The sequence below is a fragment of the Lathyrus oleraceus genome, chromosome 6 (genome assembly GCF_024323335.1).
Source record: "Lathyrus oleraceus cultivar Zhongwan6 chromosome 6, CAAS_Psat_ZW6_1.0, whole genome shotgun sequence".
NCBI lineage: Eukaryota > Viridiplantae > Streptophyta > Magnoliopsida > Fabales > Fabaceae > Lathyrus > Lathyrus oleraceus.
In genome coordinates this window covers 186,521,212-186,537,805 of record NC_066584.1, presented here as the reverse complement: position 1 = coordinate 186,537,805, position 16,594 = coordinate 186,521,212, and the positions used below count along the sequence as shown (strand labels likewise).

The 16,594-nt window shown below is 35.0% G+C and overlaps 1 non-coding gene across 1 annotated transcript; it reads left to right on the top strand.

Annotated features, from left to right (window-relative positions):
* The first annotated feature begins 1,334 nt into the window (after positions 1-1,334).
* On the top strand, positions 1,335-1,441 carry LOC127099390 (small nucleolar RNA R71). Its single transcript, XR_007793896.1, has one exon. It is a non-coding gene; the product is annotated as a small nucleolar RNA R71 (small nucleolar RNA).
* Positions 1,442-16,594: the final 15,153 nt, after the last annotated feature.

Genomic DNA, 16,594 nt, shown 5'->3' with positions numbered 1-16,594 from the left:
CCTTTTACATACAGCTAAGGGCATTAAACTCACACTAGCGCCTAAGTCTAGGAAAGCTTTGTCGATCACATGACTCCCTAGAATGCAAGGTATAGAAAAACTACCAGGGTCTTTCTCCTTCTTAGCAAGTTTATTCTCGGAAATAAAATTGCATTCCAAGGGTTTGGGATCTTCAAGCCTATGCTTGTTGGTTAAGATGTCTTTAAGAAATTTGGCGTAAGATGGAATTTGGGTGATAGCTTCGGTGAAAGGAATCTCTACATGAAGCTTCTCTATTACTTTTATAAATTTTTGGTATTGGTTATTGATTTTGGTTTATTTAAGTCTTTGCGGATATGGGATTGGTGGTTTGTACGAGGGTGGTGGTTTGTAAATTTTATCCTTGGCTTCTCCTTCTTGGTCGGTTTGTTTTTTGGGTTCCACCGGTTCTTCTCCCTGGTTTGTAGGTATATTTTCTTTAGAAGCTTTGGACTCGCTCATTGCTGGGTTATGAGGCCCTTCGTAAGCGGTCCCACTTCGTAATGAGATAGCGTTAGCTTGCCCTCAAGGATTTGGTTAAGATTGTACAGGGAATTGTCTTCCAGGTGTAGTTTATGGGGCTTGATTTTGTGCTACCTGTGAGATCTGGGTTTCAAGCATCTTGTGTGTGAGTGATTATCTGATCAACCTTGGTCCCTAATTGCGTTATTAGTTCGTTTACGTGAATGTTCTGGTTTAGGAATTATTTATTTTGCTGAGTTTGGCCTGATATAAAGCTCTCCATGATCTTCTCAAGGTTAGACTTCTGAGGCACAACTTGCATAGGTTGATTTGGTTTTTGGGCTTGATAACCTTGTGGTTTTTGAGGTGCATAATTTTGGATAGGGTTATGGTTTTTATAGGAAAAATTTGGGTGATTCTTTCATCCAGGGTTGTAGGTGTTTGAAAATGGGTTACCTTGGGCGTAGTTCACTTGGTCGGTGTTCAGGTCGTTCAAAAGGTTATACTCCGCCGATTCGTGTCCTTTAGATCCACAAAGTTCACACTTTGTATGGACTACCGCTGCGGTGTTAGTGTTTGTAGAAATATGTTCGGCCTTAAGGGCTAAAGCGTCCATTTTCACCTGCATCATGTCCATAGAGCTTATCTTATGAATTCCACCTTGGGTCTCCTTTTTCTCTATTGATTCTCGTTCAGTTCCCCATTGGTAATGGTTTGGGGCCATATCCTCAATTAGGTGACAAGCTTCAGGGTAAGGTTTATTCATCAGCGCGCCACCAACGGCAACGTCGATGCTCATCTTTATGTTATAATGGAGTCCATTATAGAAGGTATGAACGATCATCCATTGTTCTAGGCCATGGTGTGGACAGACTCTTAACGGCTCTTTATATCTCTCCCAAGCTTCAAAAAGTGATTCTCCTTGGTTTTGAGTAAATCTAGTTATTTGGTTTCTAAGAACAACAGTCTTACTGGGGGGAAAATATCTAGCAAGGAATACTCTCCTAAGGTCTTCCCAGGTAGTTATTGAATTAGCTGGAAGTGAATCTAACCATGAACGTGCTCTATCTCTGAGGGAGAAAGGAAATAATCTTAAACGAATCACATCAGGTGAAGCATCGTTGGATTTAAAGGTGTCGGCCAATTGGATAAAGACTTTTAAATATTGATTTGGGTTCTCAGTAGCGAGACCCGTGAATTGGTTTTATTGCACTAATTGCAGTAAAGATGGTTTTAGTTCAAAATTGTTGGCAGGAATAAGGGGGTTTACTATACTAGAACTAGGTTCCTCGTCAGAGGGTTGGGAAAATTCCTTAAGAGGTCTCCGGTCGCGATTCTCGGCCATAACTTTCTTAATTCAGGCGTGTACGAGTGTAACATTCGGGTTCCGCTAAAGGATCTACTAAATTTCCGATACTACGGGTTCTTCGCATTTACTAGCTAATAATGCCTTAGTCTAGATGGTGTAACAACAGGGTACGAAATTTGACGAAGTTGGTCCCTGGCAACGGCGCCAAAAACTTGATCGTTGTGTTCCCAAGTGCATGAATCGTGTCAGAGTAATATAAAAGAATATCGATCCTACAGAGACCAAATCGTCAATCTATCGATTACTATCATTACGATGTTTATCTAATGTGTTATAAAAGAGATATTGATGTTGCAAAAAAACAGTAAATAAAGAAAATAATAAATGCAGTGCAGATAAAGACAGGTTTGAATGTATTTTACGTCAGTTAAACGATGTTTCGATTGTCTAAATTGAACTACTTATGGGGCAATATTTTATACACTTGAAAAGAATCCATTTAATAGGAACTGTTGCTTTCGCGTATTCAGAACCGAGTTTACCCTTAAATTAAGGCCTTTTATTGTCACTTATAAAAGGTGCGCAGAACGCTAAAGTAGTAAACTTATTTTTAAGAAATAAGACTCGTAAACTTAGTTGAAAAGTGATTTTGATTTGGAAAGTTTTACCCAAGGAGTTTCCTGATTTTAAATCAATCAACGCGTCCGAAAACAGTTTCAAAAATCATTTTTCCTTAAAGTGATAAAAAATCCTAGTTAACTAAGCCAATGTGCTTTCGCACTCCTTGAGTAGTTAACACTAACCAAGTTTGTTTCAGATAACTCGAATTAAAAATTAAAACATCCTTTAAAGCATTTCTACAGTTTCAATATGTGAAACATCTCTTTAACCGCGATCCATACATTCTAACCTTTAAAAGATTTAGCCAGACATGGTAATACAAACAAACACAACCATATTGATCATGATGAAAAGTTGTTTTAGAATGTAAGGCGTAAAGAACAAGTAAAGCGTGTAAAATAATTAAAACGAGCAATAACGATAATGGTGAGAAATTTAAATAAAGTAAAGGCAATGACGGGAATTAAATAAAGTAAAGCGTAGCAAGAAATTAAATAAAGTAAAACATAGCAAGAAATTAAATAAAGTAAAGCGTGGCAAGAAATTAAATAAAGTAAAGCATGACAAGTAAAATAAATAAAAGAGATTAAATAAGAACCTGCTCCAAACTGAGGCTTTAAATCTGGTACAAGGAAAATAAACCTTTGACTTTGAACATAAAGACGACAGCAAAATCAAAGTGCTCCAACTCAATCTCACTAAGGTGCGATAACCCCTCGATGTGACGGATTACCGCTTTTACAAATGATAAATATAGTCTTAGTGTTGTAAACTAAGTTGGATGTTTTGGAAATGAACTAGAACGACCTATTTATAGAGGAATTTAGCAGCTTGTAAAGACCATGATGCCCTTCAACTTCTCCTTAGTGGGAACGTGAACTACAAGGTGGCGCCCGCCACCCCTTCATGGCGCCCGCCATGTGTGGAAATGGGAAAGTTCATGGGAACGTGGCAGTTGCCTCCTGGTTGAGGGCTGATGAGTCATGGCTTCTCCTATAGCGGCCGTCATGTGTAACGCCATGTGTACAATATTTGCCGAAAAACCCTAATTTTTGGTCTTTTTGCTTCGTTTCTTCTAAAAGGGTCCCGAAAGAGCTAAATATCTGAAAACAACATAAAAGAGAGCATAACACAAGAAAAATGATAATAAAGACCTAATAAACATGTGAAATCCGAGTCAAAAACACGGTGTGATTCAGTGTGATCAGGGACTTTATAGCACCCAGATTCGTACTTTCAACGATTTAGAAGAAGCTTTTGTTCGTCAGTACAAGTATAATGTTGACATTGTACCGGACCGAGATCAATTATGTGCTATGTTGCAAAAGGATAAGGAAACTTTCAAAGAGTATGTCCAAAGATGGCGCAAGATTTCCACGCCAATCAGTCTTCTGTTGGAAGAGAAAAAGATGACAAAGATTTTCTTGAAGACTTTTAGTCTGTTTTACTATGACAGAATGGTTGCAAGTGCTCTCAGTGAGGGACGATTGGTGGAAGAGAGTGGTTCATCTGGAAGTTCCAAGAAATATGGGAATGCTTTGTCCAAAAAGAAGGAACATGATGTTAATGCTATTTCACAAGAAAAGCATAGGAGATCTCCGAGAAGCAACCGACGTCATCAGCATGTGGCGCCAGTTACCCCCGATTATTAATCCTATTCTAGTTGTTCAACACGCACCAAATTATCAACCATGTTTTCAACAACATACCCATCAACATAATCATTAATAGAACCATGTACAAAGACAAGCACAATTTAATCCAATTCCTATGTCCTATGCGGAACTGTAATACCCCAAATTTGACCCTAAGTTCCCTCATGCCATCTCATCATTTGCATTAGCTTTGGGATCACACCTTGGTATCCTCGTCATCCCTCATTCATTGGGTTTGCATTAGGAGAGATCACCAAGCATATTTTATTATATCACACTTTTTTTTGTTTGTTTACTAACCAAAATACCAAAAATATGTCCACTGTAGTGCTATTTCTTTTGTAGGTAGTGTGTGCGTCCACCTATGCCTCATCAAGCTCATATCTAGGGTTTGAGACCCTCGGTGCAGGGGAATCAAGTTATCAAAGTTTCACATTGGTTATAAGTATCATATATGGATCCCTATGTTCTTTAATTGTCCTTTTGATCAAGAATTCATCAAGAGTTTGAAGCTTGTTTGCCTTGGAAGCCCTAATTCATCTAGGTATCTTGCATGTCTTCCTCAACAAGTTTCTTCACCAATTGGTCAAAGATATCAAGGGATACTCAATTTTACTTCATATTAAGCATATTTTATTCTCCATGAACCCCATAGAGCAAAATAACTTCATGTTTGAAAGTTGGTTCAAAGAGGTTGACCAGAGAAAGTCAACTAGTCAAATCTAGGGTTCCCTAGACCCTATCTCCTACAATTTTTGTCATATGAAAATTATTCCAAGAGAAACGTTACTCTTTATGACATTCCAAATAACTTTCATGTTGGAATCAAAATCTAATTTTACTTGTAAAGGCATTGTTTATGGTGAAAGATTATAGGTCATTTTGTATGTACCCTAGATAGAAGGTCAACTTCCAAGGACCATAACTAGCTCAATTTTTATGATATGAAGACCATCCAAGTTTCATGATCAATTTAAATACGTGTTATCCAACTTTTCTTCTTAGAGAAATTTCAAATTTTACTTGCAAGGGCATGTACCAAGAGGAAACATTATAGGTCATTTTGGACCATCATCATTGAACAAGCAATTTTCCTCAACTTCTAAAATCCATACCTCCCTCATGAAAGATTCAAATGGTGTAACATTTATGACCAAATTGAAGAGGATTGAAAGAGCTACAACTTTTAGAAAGGAACCAAAGTCATTTGAGGCTCATAGCAAAAGTTATTCAAGGTGGAAAAAATGGTCATTTGACTTTTAACTTAGAAAACTTTCAACTATCTTTGATCCCTCCAACTTCCACACTAAAATTCATCATGATCAAAGCTCAAAATGAAAAAAGTTTCAACATCAAAGTTTCCCCCCTTCATGCTAGCTTTTCAAAGAATCCAAGATCATGGCATTTGGATTTGTTACGAGGAACTTGCACATGGGTGCAATGCATGACCCTACTTGGAAACATTTATGATCAATTTTCAACCAACATTTCATGGCCTCATGAATTGCTTTCAACATCACATGTGAATGAATTTGGACTCATTTCCATCATCATTTGGGCCTTCTTACATGCTCATGCAACTATGCACACCAAGTTGTTATTTTAGACAAATTTTTGAAAGTGTGTGGAAATGAATTCGCAAGGCTATAAATACATGTCATTATGCTCAGAATTGGAAATCTTTTTCCAAAGCTTTACCTGCAAACACTCCCACCCTCCATTGATAGAGCACCTTGAGGATTTCTCTTGAAATCGAGTTTTGATTCCCATTCTGTTTTGGAATTGAAACTCCAAAGGTTCGAGCCTTTTTTGCATTCAAATCATCTCCTGCAAGTTGGTAGAAGCAAGGCTAAGCAAAAGAAGTGAGATCGAGCTCCATTACTGCAAACAAAAGGTGAATTTTGAGAAACTTTCCTTCTTCTATTCTCTTTCAATTCTCCATCATTTCTCTTGATCTTTGGTTGTGTGAAGTCCTACCAATGTAGGCAACAAGATTGAGTTGCTTTGAGGTCAAATTGAAACAACTCAGTTCATCCACCTCATTTTTCAGTTCCACATATCTCTCTATATAGTGAGAATTGGGAAAAATAGAGGTCATATTCATGCTTTCCATCATTTTCTATTTAAATCGGTATATGGATCTTTCATTTTGGTGAAATTTTTTAGTGCACCAGTCTGGTGAGGTCCACCAGAGAAGATGACTGAAGCTAGGGCTCCAGTGGTGTGCTGGCATCAGTCCCAACCATCTGATCCTTTCCCACGTTCTAATCTTGACCCTTGGTTTGAATTACCATTGTTGCAACATGTTGACTTGAGTGTATCGTGGACAGCGCACGCGTGGCCATAAGATTTGTCACCTCAATTAATAAGGGAGATCTGATGACCCTTGTTTTTTCCCTTTTTATTTTAATTTCTGGTTTTATTTTAAATTGCCTTATTTTGGTTAATTCATAGTAAATTAATTTTTAATCCAAAAAATATGGGGTTTTCCCCAAAAAACTTTAAATAATTTCCACTTCCATATTTATAATTAAAACCATTTTTTGGATTAATTTTGATATTTTTTGTGAATTAAATAGTTTTGACTTGTTTTTAAAGATTTTTAAATACTTCTGACTTTATAAAAATTCTCAAATATTTTGTCTAAGGTCATTTGATCTTGTTTGACCTAGGATGAATCCCTTGTCTATTTACTTGGTGATTTGAAGGGATTTGAGGTTTTTCCCTTTTTAAAATGAATTTTATTTCATTTTTAAATTGAATTTTAATTACTTTTTTTAAAAATATTGTTAAGCCATTTGGTTGATCTTGTGTTGTTTCATCTTCTGTTTGGGCTTGATCATGATTGATTTGAACTTCCATTTGATCCATACTAATGGACTTAGGGGGTTGATGAAGTGTACACTTCATCCCTCAAGATGAACGAATATTATTGATCAAATGAAATTCCTCCCTTGATCAATTTGGGTTTCTATTTCCCTTTCCCTATTCATATTCATCCCTCTTCTCTCCCAAACCATCATTGGCCAATGATTTCTCTACAAATCAAATGCTAGCTGATTCGTCAATGACCTTGTGTCAAATGAATCAACATGAGCTTGATTGAGATATGTCCATCCCATTTTTTTGTGTGGTATGCTTTAGGAGCTTGGTTCTTTGTACCATGTCTCTAGCATGCATTAACACTAATATCTTTATTGCCCGACCTCAGATAGTTATGACTTCTACATAAGGCCAATTACGATTGCTTAACATAGAGCTAAATTTTTACCCAAAAGCATATCATTCATGTAAGTGAGATTGTAAGTCTCCCATTATTCATGGCATTGTGTAAAGACTTGACCTTTTTTCCATTTATGAGAGCTAGTGGCATACTTGTTGATTTATTCAAGTTGGAGCACTTCTCATAGATGATGGCTTGGTCCATGTCTTCATACTTGTGAATGGATGGTTGAGTGTTCTCCAAAGAATGACTTAAACAGTTGAATTCTCCACTAACATTTCACTAACATTACTCTATTATTGTTTTATATTTAATGTCATTTACTTAATTAAATTTAAATTCTAGTACCTTTATCATTCATTGCCATTTACATTTAATGCAAGATGTTCATATTTCAATCCTCTTCACTTTGCTCACTTGAGCCATATCTTTGTGATTGGATATATTGCGTGCTTGTGATTTTGTTCTGTTCGTAGTCTTAGGACCTTAAAATACCTAATAACAAACAAAATGCTAAGAAATATGTTGATGGACTGTTGACCCTCTACCCTTGACTTGATCTAAACTTTTGGACTTAGAGTAGGCGACATCCTCATGCTTTGAAGGACTTGGCCAATGCCATTATCTGAGACTGAGTTACTTTGACTGTGCTTTTCATCTGATGCAAGTCCTGAGATTTCCCTTGGTTTATCTGTTACTTTGTCTATGTGCTTAAATTATTATACTATTATTATTGTTGATTTCTGATGATTGTTTCTATGAGTTTGCCACAAGGAATATTTCATCTAATACATTTGAAGACATTGAAGACTGCTTGCTATTGGAATGCTTGCTTGTATCTTATGACTATCTTTATTTGATGCCTTGGTCTTCATATTAATTGCTTGGATGTTCCTTATACTTGTTGCTGGCTCAATAGCCCAAAGGAAATGGGTTTCTATCTATCATTCTTGTCTTAGGGATTGCATCTCATTGGTCAGATCTTTTCAACTCTAAAATTTTGAAATTTGTTGTCTAGGATAGTCCATTCATCTCCTACTTTCCTTCTTAAATTTTAAAATCTCTCCCTCATTTCAAAACCTTCTTTGTTTGTGTTTTCAACTTAGAGTTGTTTTAATGAGTAGAAACTTTTGCCTTATGCCATAGATTTTCAAAACACTTTCATAATCAAACTTGTAAATAAACTTAATCATATTGACTTAACTTTCAAAAAGACAAAAATAACTAATAACCTCACTTAAGTATTTGGCTACTTTGTTCCATTTTCTTTTAAAGCTTTTGCAAGAGAGTATTTTGATTTGAGTTATCTATGGTTGAGATATAATCCTCCAATTCCATGATATCGATTATAAGTCTTTCCATTTATTAGGGGTTAGTGGCATACTTATTGATTGAATCCAAGTTGGAGCCCTCCCTCTTAAGTGTTGTAATTCATTCATTATTGGTGGATGTTTGGTAGAGTATTCTCCCATTGATAATAAAAGATCTTTAAACTTTTGTTAAACTTAATCCACCAATTTCTTTGAAATATTTACCACGAACTTCGGGGTTTTGATTCCTCATTTTTGTGTTGGTATGTAGGCATAAGACTGAAGGTCTTGTCAAACACAAAAATATAATAATTGAATTCTTTTCCCATCCCACCAATCTATATTTTTAGTATACATATTTTCAACTAAAACACTTGCACACAAAAAGGGCTCCCTAGGAGTACCTAGGACACTTTGGATGCTAATACCTTCCCTCTATGTAACCAACCCCTTTACATGTAATCTCTGACATTTTATTAGTTTTGATTTAAAAACTTCGTATCTTTGGGTGTTGTTCGTACTTTTCCCTTTTCCTTTGGGAACAATAAAAGTGCGGTGGCTGTAAGACCCCAATTTTGACCCTAAGATCCCTCATGCTATCTCATCATATGCATTAGCTTTGGGATCACACCTTGGTATCCTCCTTACCCCTCATCATTGGTTTTATATTGGGAGAGGTCACCATGCATATTTGATTGTATCATACTTTGTTTTTCTTTGTTTACTAACCAAAATACCAAAAATATGTCTATATATAGCTTTGTTTCTTTTGTAGGTAGTGTGTGCACCCACAAATGCCTCACCAAGCTCATATCTAGGGTTTGAGACCCTCAATGCAAGGAGACTAATCATGATATGGTTCACATTGACTCTAGACATCATATATGGATCACATTGATCTTCATTCATCATTTTGATCAAGAATTCATCAATAATTTAAAGCTTGTTTGCCTTAGAAGCCCTAATTCATGTAGGTATCTTGTGTGACTTCCTCAGCAAGTTTCTTCATCATTTGATCAAATATTTCAAAGGATACTTCATATTACATAATATTATGCATATAAGATCCTCCATAAGTCTAAGATATCAAGAGAATTTCAAGTTTGCAAGAGGGTTCATGGTGGTTGACCAGAGAAAGTCAACTGGTCAAAACTGGGGTTCCCTAGACCCTATCTCCTACAATATTTGTCATATGAAAATGAATCCAAGAGAAATATTACTCCTTATTACATTCCAAACAACTTTCATCTTTAAGTAAATAGCTAGTTTTGCTTGGAAAGTCATTTTGTATGGTGAAAGATTATATGTCATTTTATCTGAACCCTAGTTAGGAGGTCAACTTCCAAGGACCATAACTTGCTCATTTTTTATGCGATGAAAGTCATTCAAGTTTTATGATCAAATTAAAGATGTCCTATCCAACATTTATTCTTGGAATAAATTAAAGTTCAACTTTCAAATGCATGTGCCAAGAGAAAATATTATAGGTCATTTTGGGTCATTACCATTGAACAAGTGATTTTCCTCAATTTCTAAAATGCATAACTACTTCATGCCAAAGCCAAATGAGGTCAAATTTGTGACCAAATTTAATAGGTTTGAAAGAGCTCCAACTTTGATGAAGGAGCATTTTCCATTTTAAGCTCATAGCAAAAGTTATTCAAGGTGGAAGAAGTGAACATTTGAGTTGGTACTTACAAAATTTTCAAATATGTTTGATTTTCCAAAATTCCACCTCAAAACTCATCATGATACAAGCTTAAAATGGAAAAGTGTCCAAAAATAAAGTTGTTTCCCTTTATCTCACCTTTCCAAAAAGTCAAAGATCATCTAATTTGGCCAAGAGTTGGAGGACTTGCGCATGGGTTCCTTTCAAGGGTTCATTTGGATGAAATTCACGTTCACATTTTAATCTCCATTGCATGATCACATGACATGATTTTAGCATTGCACATGAAGGATTTTGGACCTGATAACATCATTTGATAGTCCTATCACACGCCCATGCAAGCAAGCAAGTGAATTTCTATTTTTGGTCAATTTTGGAAATGTGTAGAAAGAATTTGCCTTGCTTATAAATAAGACCCTCATTGCTCAGAATTAGAGGGACCTGGACCAAGCTTTGAACATGCAATCCAAACCCTCACCATTAGAGGATAATCTTGAATGTTTTCATTTGGAAATCGAGTTTCAAATCTCCTTCTGTTTTGAGATTAAAAATCCAAGAGTCCAAGCTTTTCCTTGATCCAATTCAATTCCCACAAGCTTCTGAAGTCAAGCAAGTGCCAATTGGAAGCAAGATCAAGCAAGTTTGAAGCCTACTCGAAGGTGATTTTCCAGAATTTTCATCTCCTCAATTCTCTCTCAATTCTCTCTCAATTCTCCACCATTCTTTGTGATTTTTGGTTTGCTCAAGTTCTACCAATGTAGGAAACAAGATTGAGTTGCTTTGAGGTCAAATCGAAGCAACTCAGTTGATGATCCTTAAAATTCAAATCCATGTATTTTTTTATATACTTGGAAATGGAGAAAACTGAGGCCAGATTCGTGATCCTGAGCATTTTCTCTTTGAAATAGTGTCCTTGTATTTCATTTCCATTGAGATGAAGTTGGACCAGTTCGGTGGAGGTCATCAGAGAAGATGACTGGAGCCCTAGCTTCGGTGGTGTGTTGGCACACCTCTTGGCCATCTGATCATGATTGGATGTTATAATCTGGACCATTGCTTTTGATTACCACGCGTACTTTGACTGATGACCACCATGGTACGCGCACGTGTGGCCATCAGATCTGCCACCTCAATTAATGAGGGAGATCTGATGGCCCCTGTTTTTTCTATTTTTATTTTAATTTCTGATTTTATGTTTAATCCTTTTATTTTGTTTGATTCATAATAATTTTATTTTTAATCCAAAACATATGGGACTTTCACCAAAAATATTTAAATATTTTTCTTTTCCATATTCTGAATTAAAATTATTTTTTGGATTGATTTTGATATTTTTCATGAATTAAATGTTTTTGTGCATATTTTTAATTGTTTAAAAATACTTCTGACTTTTCAAAAATTATGAATTTTTTTGTCTAAGGCCCTTTGATCTTGTTTGACCTAGGATAAATCTCTTGGCCATTCTTTTGGTTTTTTGAAGAGATTTTAGGTTTTGTCCAAATAAATTGTATTTTAATTCATTTTTTAAATTGATTTTTAATTTATAAAATGTGTAAAAATTATGTTGAGCCATTCTTATGGTCTTGTGATGTTTGACTTTCTGTTTGGGCCTTGGTCAAGGTTGATTTGACTTTTGTTGGATCAAAACTATTGGATTTAGGGGATTGATGAAATGTATATTTCATCTCCCAAAATGAATGGGTGGTTTTGATTTGATGAAAATCCTCCCTTGGTCAATTTGTGTTTCTATCTTCCTCGCCCCTTCATCTTCACCCTTATTCTTTCCCATTTCCTTATTTGACCAATGAGATCTCTAATGTCTTAAGGCTAATTGGTTCATTAATGACCTTGTGTTAGATGAACCGATACAAGTATGACTGAGATAGGTCCACCCCTCTTGATCTTTTCTTTAGTGTGTAGTATGCTTTAGCAGTTTGGTTCTTCATACCAAATCTCTAACATGCATTAACACCTAAATTTTTATTGCCCGACCTCAGATAGTTGTGATTTTTACATAAGTCCAATTACGATTGCTTAACATAGAACTAAATTTTACCCTAAAGGCATAACGTTCTAGTAAGAGAGATTGTAAGTCTCCCATTCTTCATGGTATTGTGTGGAAACTTGACGTTTTTTCCTTTCATGAGAGCTAGTGGCATACTTGTTGAATTATCCAAGTTGGAGCCCTTCTCATGGAAGATGTCTTGGTTTAAGGATTCATATTTGTGAAAGGATGGTTGAGTGTTCTCCAAAGAATGACTTAATCAATTAAAAATCACCCCTAATACCACTAACCTTTGACTAACATTTGACTAACTCTTATTCATTATTGCTTTACTTTCAAGTTATTTACTTTATGCAATTTAAATTTCAGTCATTTATCATTCATTGCCATTTACATTCCATTTAACTTATTTATGTTTATGTCATTTTCCCTTTGCTCATTTGAGCTATATCTTGTGATTGTATATATTTCTTCTACATTTTGGTTTTGTTTGTAGTCCTAGGACCTTAAAGCACTTAATAATAACAAAAACCCTAAACAATATATGGTGGACTATTGATCTTGATCTGAACTATTGGACTTCGGATTAAGCAACATTCCCTGTGCAAAAAGGACTTGGCCATTGGTAACATTTTGAGACCAAACTATTGTAAACTGAGCCTTCATCTGATGCAAGCCTTGGATTTTGTTTGAATTCATCTGCTACTCTATCTTTGTGCTAATTTTTATTTTGTCCTTGTGTATGGTGCTTTACTTTAAGTTGACAAGGAGTATTTCATCTAATACATGAGAAGACAATGAAGATTGCTAGCTATTGGATTTGCTTGCTTGGATGTGGCTATCTTTATTTGATGCCTTGATCTTTATGATGTATGGATAATTCTAATTTCTACTTGATTATTGCTTGATTCAAAGTCCAAAGAAAAAGTGGGTTTTCTATATGACATTCTTGTCTATTGGATGACATCCCATTGGTCAGATATTTTCAACTCTTAAATTTTAATTTTATGCTTAGGGTGGCCTCTTCATCTCCTCCCACTTCTTAAATTTCAAAATCTCTCCCCCTTTTCAAAAACCATCTTTGCTTGTGATTTCAAACTTAGACCTTATTTTAAATAGAAACTTTGGCCTTATGCCAATGGATTTTCAAACTCTTAAATAAAAATTTGTAAATAAACTTAATCATATTGACTTAAAATTTCAAAAGACAAAAAGAACTAACAACCTCATTCAAATTTTTGGCCCCTTTGTGCCCTTTAAACTTTTGTTAAAATCAATTCACCAACTTTGAAATTTTTACCACGAACTACGAGGTTTTGATCCCTCATTTTTATGTTGGTACGTAGGCACAAGTTCGAAGGTCTTGTCAAACACAAAAATATAATCACTGAATTCTTTCCTCATCCCCACACTATATTTTTCTCAAATATCTTTTATACCAGAAACATATGCGCACGTAAAAAAGGGCTCCTTAGGAGTACCTAGGACACTTTGGGTGCTAACACCTTCCCTCTGTGTAACCAACCCCCTTACTTGTAATCTCTGGCATTTTATTAGTTTTGAGTTGAAAACTTCCCATTTTTGGGTTTTGTTAATACTTTTCCCTTTTCCTTTGGAAACAACAAAAGCACGGTGGCGACTCTGGTTTTATTGACGTTAAGTTTATCCATAGCTTGATGGTCATGAATTTACCGCTACAGAAATTAAGTGGCGACTCTACAGGGGAGTAGTCCTCAACGGGTTTAGCCTACTTTTTATGTGTATGTATTTGTATATTTGATGTTTGTATATTTGTATGTGTGATATAATCTATTTGTTGTGTTTGGTGATCTCTGAGTGGTGAGACAAGTTCTAACCCGAACTTGAGTGCAATTAAGATAGGAGGATGGTATAGTCATGTTCAAATTGTGTGGAGTAGTCCTTAACAAGTTGGCTTGAGACCCATCTACTCTGTGGAGACCCTTTTGGAGTTACTAATGTCACAAACTTATTTGTGGTTAGGCATTACTTTCTCTGATTTGGGGTCCGAGAAGCTGGGGACCGTAGAACATTTAACCCAACTTGGCCTATTTAGGACGTAGTGCGGAGACTGTTCAGGTGTAGACCTGATAACAGTTGTTACACGATACTACACTCAAGCGAGTTTCTCTTGAGAATATTATGGTTTGATGAGTCAGTCATCCTAACCTTTAATATATGATAGATGGGATTAAGACTCTGGGAACTTCTTAGAACATGATTTACATGTTTTTATCCTTATTACATTCATTTGGGATGGTTCTTAACCTGACTCTATGCTCGTGACTCACAACAAACCCTTTGATTCTCGGTTGATTCGATCAAGTCTTGTCAATATCAATGGAACTTGGGTGTTGATAAGGTGAAAACCATAATCTACCAAAATGGATGATTGATCTTGATGATGACTTAATCCATCCCTTGACCTTTGTTTGTGTTTTCCTTGTGTGTGATCCCTTGTTTGTGATTGTTGCATTCATGCATACATGTGCATCATAACATTCATCACAGAAAAATAAATTTCAAGAAAACTGAGGTCTTGTTTGCAAATACTTTCAGACCATGGATTATGGACGAAGGAACACTAACAAGTACGGTTTCAGATGTCCTGATTTGAAAGAGCTAAGGAAGTTGTCATCCTTTTTATTAGACCCCTTGGACTTTGTAACACGGTGGGAGAACTGACTTTAGTTAAATGTTACGGATAGCAAGAGTCGCCATCGACTTTTATTTTATCCAAAAGGAAAGGACATAAAAGAACAGGAAAGGCCTTAAAAAGATTTTGAGTTCGGGGGGTAGGTTATACAAAGGGAAGGTATTAGCACCCTTTATATCCACGGTTATCCATGGGCTCTTAGTTACTTAGCTCACTTTGTTTGTTTGCAAGAGTGTATTGTGTGATTAGAAAAATTTCTTTAAGTACTTTGTAATGACCCTCGTATGGGTGTATACAAAGCCTAGTTTAGAAATTGTGAGGTGTAAAAGTAATTTTGAAAAGTGTGAGCAAGTAACTATGAGATACCTACCCTAGATTAAGTCTTTCGTGTTCTCGTATATTCTTTCAATGGTAAGACTGTCCCTATTATTAAGGAATAGGTAGTCATTACCTTGGATGTGTTTAAGGGACGGGCGTAGGGTCATCGTATGGTCAATGAAGGCAACATAAGGGGTGTCTTTAGCAACTCGTAGGGACTATCATCATATTTACCGAAGGGACAAGATCATTATATCGTAGGCAACCTCGTAGGGACTTGATCTTTTAAGTTTATAGGGACTTGATGATTTTTCTGTTTGAAGGGACTTTGCTCAAGACACCCCTATTTTCAAGGGACTTGACCATTTAAAGAAGGCAACCAAGAGGAATACCCTAGGAAGTACAGATGGCGATCAAAGATCGACTTACGTGTGTGAGTGTTATTTTTCAGATATTTCTCTTGAATTTAATTTTCTAAGTTCAATTATTTACAGTTAGTTTTTTGCACTCCCTAAATTACTAACCACGCAATAAATATTTACAAAAATAAAAGCAAGAAAAATAAATTCCTAAACTATTACATGGCTATGGGACAGATACATAATAATCAGGCGAGAAAGAATAAATTTACAACCTATACATTTGTTCCTAATATCATAAATAAAACAAAATTAAAATAAGGAAAATAATGAAGCAAAAATAGAATAGATAAAAGCAAATAATAATAAAATAATAAATAAACAATGGTAATAAAGCAATAATAAAATAACAATAATAATAAAGTGATAATAAAAGGTTAGAATTTTAAAAGAAATTATTTTAGGTTAAACAAGTTAGATTTTTTAGAAGTTATTAGAAAAATATGAGTTTAAAATAAATTAGTAATAATAAAAGAATTTAAAATATATTAATGTACAAATTATAAAATAAAAGAGTTATATGAAAAATATTAAGTTTGTTATTTACAAAATAAATAAAAATTATAGAAAATATCAAATTATTAGATTAATAGGTTTATTATTATTATTCAATTAGAAAAATGGTCAATTAGATTTTATTTACAAAATATATAAGGATTTATTATTATAAGTAAGTAATAAAAAAAAAGTTATTAAAATAGTTAGTATTTATTATTTATTTACAAAAAAAATATAAAGGTTATAGAAAAATATTAAATAATTAATTTAGTAGGTTTTCACGTCCTACATTACTAAACCACGCAGTTAATATAGGATCAATGGCAGGAATTTAAATGGCAGAAAAATAAATGGCAGAAAAATAAAATGGCAGAAAATCAATGGCAGAAAATAAAACCCTAATTATTACAACG